The sequence below is a fragment of the Balaenoptera physalus genome, assembly GCF_965194825.1.
Source record: "Balaenoptera physalus genome assembly, chromosome: 1".
In the NCBI taxonomy this organism is placed as follows: Eukaryota; Metazoa; Chordata; class Mammalia; order Artiodactyla; family Balaenopteridae; genus Balaenoptera; species Balaenoptera physalus.
This window is the reverse complement of record NC_138882.1, coordinates 98,625,863-98,632,670: the sequence shown is the minus strand read 5'-3', so window position 1 is coordinate 98,632,670 and position 6,808 is coordinate 98,625,863. Positions and strand designations below refer to the sequence as shown.

The 6,808-nt window shown below is 38.6% G+C and overlaps 1 pseudogene across 1 annotated transcript in view; it reads left to right on the top strand.

Moving 5' to 3' along the window:
- Positions 1-288: 288 nt before the first annotated feature.
- The window catches only part of LOC309645959 (proteasome subunit alpha type-3 pseudogene), a 452,949-nt pseudogene continuing 446,429 nt past the window's right edge, over positions 289-6,808 (top strand). Inside the window, exon 1 of the transcript XR_014268651.1 lies at positions 289-5,150. The product of XR_014268651.1 is annotated as a proteasome subunit alpha type-3 pseudogene (transcript). The remainder of the gene's footprint in view (positions 5,151-6,808) is intronic.

Below are 6,808 nucleotides of genomic sequence, written 5' to 3'. Positions count from 1 at the left end.
AAGAACAAGACAATGTTTCCCACTCTCACCACTATTATTCAACATAGTTTTGGAAGTGTTAGCCACAGCAATCAGAGAAGAAAAAGAAATAAAAGGAATCCAAATCAGAAAAGAAGAGGTAAAGCTGTCACTGTTTGCAGATGACATGATACTATACATAGAGAGTCCTAAAGATGCTACCAGAAAACTACTAGAGCTAATCAATGAATTTGGTAAAGTAGCAGGATACAAAATTAATGCACACAAATATACAGCATTCCTATACACTAATGATGAAAAATCTGAAAGTGAAATTAAGAAAACACTCCCAGGTAGGGGGATCGCTTTAGACCCTGACGAACTAGGCGTCCCAGTGGTTTTTAGCACGATGAGCTCAATTGGCACCGGGTATGACCTGTCAGCCTCTACATTCTCTCCTGATGGAAGAGTTTTTCTAGTTGAGTATGCTATGAAGGCTGTGGACAATAGTAGCTATTGGAATCAGATATATAGACGGCATTGTCTTTGGGGTAGAAAAATTAGTCCTTTCTAAACTTTATGAAGAAGGTTCTAACAAATGACTTTTTAATGTTGATCGGCATGTAGAAATGTCAGTAGCAGGTTTGTTGGCAGGTGCTCGTTCTTTAGCAGACATTGTGAGAGAAGAGGCTTCCAACTTTAGATCTAGCTTTGGATATAACATTCCACTAAAACATCTTGCAGACAGAGTGGCCATGTATGTACATGCCTATACACTCTACATTGCTGTTAGACCTTTTGGCTTCAGTTTCATGTTAGGGTCTTACAGTGTGAATGATGGTGCACAACTCTACATGATTGACCTATCTGGTGTTTCATATGGTTATTGGGCCTGTGCCATTGGCAAAGCCAGACAAACTGCAAAGACAGAAATCAAAAAGCTTCAGATGAAAGAAATGACCTGCCGTGATGTTGTTAAAGAAGTTGCAAAAATAATTTACATAGTACATGATGAAGTTAAGGGTAAAGCTTTTGAACTAGAGCTCAGCTGGGTTGGTGAAATAACTAACGGAAGACATGAAATTGTTCCAAAAGATATAATGGAAGAGACAGAGAAATATGCTAAGGAATCTTTGAAGGAAGAATACGAATCAGATGATGATGACATGTAACATTTACTTCATTTACTTCTATTTAACTATTTAGCCCTTCGGATAAATACATACCCACTGACCAACTTTCATTAAATCTTTGTCTTGTAAAAAAAAAAAAGGAAACACTCCCATTTACCATTACAATAAAAAGACTAAAATACCTAGGAATAAACCTACCTAAGGAGACAAAAGACCTGTATTCAGAAAATTATAAGACACTGATGAAAAAAATTAAGGATGATATAAATAGATGGAGAGACATACATGTTCTTGGATTGGAAGAATCAACATTGTGAAAATGACTCTACTACCCAAAGCAATCTACGGATTCAATGCAATCTCTATCAAACTACCATTGGCATTTTTCACAGAACTAGAACCAAAAATTTCACAATTTGTATGGAAACAAAAAAGACCCCGAATAGCCAAAGCAATCCTGAGAAAGCAAAACAGAGGTGGAGGAATCAGGCTCCCTGACTTCAGACTGTACTACAAAGCTACAGTAATCGAGACAATATGGTACTGGCACAAAAACAGAAATATAGATCAATGCAACAGGATAGAAAGCCCAGAAATAAACCCATGCACATATCATCACCTTATCTTTGATAAAGGAGGCAAGAATATACAGTGGAGAAAAGACAGCCTCTTCAATAAGTGGTGGTGGGAAAACTGGACAGACACATGTAAACATATGAAATTAGAAAACTCCTTAACACCATACACAAAAATAAACTCAAAATGGATTAAAGACCTAAATGTAAATCCAGACACTATCAAACTCTTAGAGGAAAACATAGGCAGAACACTCTATGACATAAATCACAGCAAGATCCTTTTTGACCCACCTCCTAGAGAAATGGAAATAAAAACAAAAATAAACAAATGGGACCTAATGAAAACTAAAAGCTTTTGCACAGCAAAGGAAACCATAAACAAGACCAAAAGACAACCCTCAGAATGAGAGAAAATATTTGCAAATGAAGCAACTGACAAAGGATTAATCTCTAAAATTTACAAGCAGCTCATGCAGCTCAATATCAAAAACACAAGCAACCCAATCCAAAAATGGGCAGAAGACCTAAATAGACATTTCTCCAAAGAAGATATACAGATTGGCAACAAACACATGAAAGAATGCTCAACATCACTAATCATTAGAGAAATGCAAGTCAAAAGTACAATGTGATATCATCTCACACCAGTCAGAATGGCAATCATCAAAAAATCTAGAAACAATAAATGCTGGCGAGGGTGTGGAGAAAAGGGAACACTCTTGCACTGTTGGTGGGAACATAAATTGATACAGCCACTATGGAGAACAGTATGGAGGTTCCTTAAAAAACTAGAAATAGAACTACCATATGATCCAGCAATCTCACTACTGGGCATATACTCTGAGAAAACCATATTTCAGAAAGAGTCATGTACCAAAATATTCATTGCTTCTCTATTTACAGTAGCCAGGAAATGGAAGCAACCTAAGTGTTCATCAACAGATGAATGAATAAAGAAGATGTGGCACATATATACAATGGAATATTACTCAGCCATAAAAAGAAACGAAATTGAGTTATTTGTAGTGAGGTGGATGGACCTAGAGTCTGTCATACAGAGTGAAGTAAGTCAGAAAGAGAAAAACAAATACCATATGGTAACACATATATATGGAAGCTAAGAAAAAAAAATGGTCATTAACAACCTAAGGGCAAGACGGGAATAAAGACACAGACCTACTAGAGAATGGACTTGAGGATATGGGGAGGGGGAAGGGTATGCTGGGACAAAGTGAGAGAGTGGCATGGACATATATACACTACCAAACGTAAAATCGATAGCTAGTGGGAAGCAGTCGCATAGCACAGGGAGATCAGCCCAGTGCTTTGTGACCACCTAGATGGTGGGATAGGGAGGGTGGGGAGGAGGGAGATGCAAGAGTGAAGAGATATGAGAACATATGTATATGTATAACTGATTCACTTTTTTATAAAGCAGAAACTAGCACACAAATATTGTAAAACAATTATACTCCAGTAAAGATGTTTAAAAAAAATACCCTAGGATTTTTGCCAAAGTAGAGGTAAGTAATCATTGTTTTTTTCTTGGTCAGACTAAGGACTCTGGACAAAATACACAAAACTTACAAAGGACGGAGGAGAAAAAATTCTGTGTTGAATATTTATGGTCAACTGTTTTCAGGATCATGAATATATGAGTTCTTATGAAAAATACATGTCATTGTTTAGTTAATTCCTAATTTCTGAACTGGCAACTTATACATGTGTTTATATTTTTCCTGTTCACCTTTTGGACATTATGATGATTATTAATTTTTCTTTCAGAATATTGATAATGGAAAGGAAAGCAATAAAATGGAAATTAAAAAAATAAAATAAAATAAATAAAAGAGGATATTGTATTTCCAGACTAAGTCTCAGCTGGTCAAAGGTTTTCAATTAGGGACACAAAAGTAGAATATTGAGATCAACTGGCTCCAGGTGGAAAGACGAACTTGAGAGAGAAGTCTCTTATTCCCCAAGGAAATCATTTGGGCAAAATATGGCTTCCAGTGGGCCAAATTCTTCCCCATCCTTAGGACAAGGCTTGGTTGCTTAATTAGGGTGATAAAACTTTCTTTTCAGTCTATTTTGGGGATATCAACATTGGGACACCACCCCAAAATTTCCTGGTCCTCTTTGACATGGGCTCCTCCAACCTATGGGTGCCTCTACCTACTGCCAGACCCAGGCTTACTGTGAGTATACCACTATCACTACCACCTCCTGGATGGGAGCAGAAGGAGGGGCACCATCTGAATTAAGCACAGGCTGATAATGCCAAGTCCAGAGTTCTTGGTGCATAAACATTATCTCATGCTCCTTAAGTTAAAACATCTGGAAATCTTGTCATTGGTCTACATTTGAGAAGTCCTGGGGATTGGTTCAAGATGGCAGAGTAGAAGGACGGGCACTCAGTCCCTCTGGAGAGCACCAGAATCACAACTAACTGCCGAATAACCATCAACAGGAAGACACTGGAACTCACCAAAAAAGATGTCTTACATCCAAAGACAAAGGAGAAGCCACAATGAGACAGTAGGAGAACAATCACAATAAAATCAAATCCCATAACTGCTGGGTGGGTGACTCACAAACTGCAGAACACTTATACCACAGAAGCCCACCCACTGGAGTGAAGGTTCTGAGCCCCACGTCAGGCTTCCCAATGTGGGGTCCAACAGCATGAGGAGGAATTCCTAGAGAATGAGACTTTGAAGACTAGTGGGGTTTGATTGCAGCACTTCGACAGGACTGGGGGAAACAGAGACTCCACTCTTGGAGGTCACACAAAAATAGTGTGCACATCAGGACCCAGGGAAAGGAGCAGTGACCCCATAAGAGACTGAACCCGACCTACCTGCTAGTATTGGAGAATCTTCTGCAGAGACAGGGAGAGGCTGTGGCTCACCATGAGGACAAGGACACTGGCAGCAGTAGTTCTGGGAAGTATTCCTTGGCATGAGTGCTCCCAGAGTGCACCATTAGCCCCACCAATTAGCCGGATAGGCTCCAGTGTTGAGTCACCTCAGGCCAAACAACCAACAGGGAGGGAACCCAGCCCCACCCATCAGCAGACAAGCAGATTAAAGTTTTACTGAGCTCTGCCCACCAGAGCAACAGTCAGCTCTACCCACCAACAGTCCCTCCCATCAGGAAACTTGCACAATCATTTTAGATAGCCTCATCCACCAGAGGGCAGACAGCAGAAGCAAGAAGAACTACAATCCCGCAACCTGTGGAACAAAAACCACAATCACAGAAAGATAAACAAGAAAAGGCAGAGGGCTATGTACCAGATGAAGGAATAAGATAAAACCCCAGAAAAACAACTAAATGAAGTGGAGATATGCAACCTTCCAGAAGAAGAATTCACAATAATGATAGTGAAGATGATCCAGGACCTGGGAAAAAGAATGGAGGCAAAGATCGAGAAGATGCAAAATATGTTTAACAAAGACCTAGAAGAATTAAAGAACAAGTGCCTAGAAGAATTAAAGAATAAACAAACAGAGATGAACAATACAATAACTGAAATGAAAAATACACTAGAAAGAATCAATAGCAGAATAGCTGAGGCAGAAAAACAGATAAGTGACCTGGAAGACACAATGGTGGAATTCACTGCCAAGGAGCAGAATAAAGAAAAAATGAAAAGAAATGAGAACAGTCTCAGAGACTTCTGCAACAGCATTAAATTCACCAACATTAGAATTATAGGGGTCCCAGAAGAAGAAGAAGAGAGACAAAGGACCTGAGAAATTATTTGAAGACATTATAGTAGAAAACTTCCCTAACATGGGAAAGGAAATAGCCACCCAAGTCCAGGAAGTGCAGAGAGTCCCAGGAAGGATAAACCCATGGAGAAACATGCCGAGACACATAGTAATCAAACTGACAAAAATTAAAGACAAAGAAAAATTATTGAAAGCAGCAAGGGAAAAATGACAAATAACATACAAGGGAACTCCCATAAGGCTAACAGCTGATTTCTCAGCAGAAACTCTACAAGCCAGAAGGGAGTGGCATGATATACTTAAAGTGATGAAAGGGAAGAACCTACAACCAAGATTACTCTACCCGGCAAGGATCTCATTCAGATTCGATGGAGAAATCAAAAGCTTTACAGACAAGCAAAAACTAAGAGAATTCAGTACCACCAAACCAACTCTACAACAAATGCTAAAGGAACTTCTCTAAGTGGGAAACACAAGAGAAGAAAAGGACCTACAAAAACAAACCCATAACAATTAAGAAAATGGTCATAGGAACATACATATCAATAATTACCTTAAACATGAATGGATTAAATGCTCCAACCAAAAGATACAGGCTCGCTGAATGGATATAAAAACAAGACCCATATATATGCTGTCTAGAAGAGACCCACTTCAGACCTAGGGACACATACAGACTGAAAGCGAGGAGATGGAAAAAGGTGTTCCATGCAAATGGAAATCAAAAGCTGGAGTAGCAATACACATATCAGATAAAATAGACTTTAAAATAAAGACTATTACAAGAGACAAAGAAGGAAACTACATAATGATCAAGGGATCAATCCTAGAAGAAGATACAACAATTGTAAATATTTATGCACCCAACATAGGAGCACCTCAATACATAAGGCAACTGCTAACACCTATAAAAGAGGAAATCGACAGTAACACAATAATAGTGGGAGACTTTAACACCTCCCTTACACCAATGGACACATCATCCAAAAAGAAAATGAATAAGGAAACACAAGCTTTAAATGACACCTTAAACAAGATGGACTTAATTAATATTTAAAGGACATTCCCTCCAAAAACAGCAGATTACACTTTCTTCTCATGTGAACATGGAACTTTCTCCAGGATAGATCACATCTTGGGTCACAAATCAAGCCTCAGTAAACTTAAGAAAATTGAAATCATATCAAGCATCTTTTCTGACCACAACGCTATGAGATTAGAAATCAATTAAAGGGAAAAAAACGTAAAAAACACAAACACATGGAGCCTACGTTAGTAAATAACCAAGAGATCACTGAAGAAATCAAAGAGGAAATAAAAAAAAATACCTAGAGACAAATTACAACGAAAACACAATGTCCCAAAACCTATGGGTTGCAGCAAAAGCAGTTTTAAGAGGGAA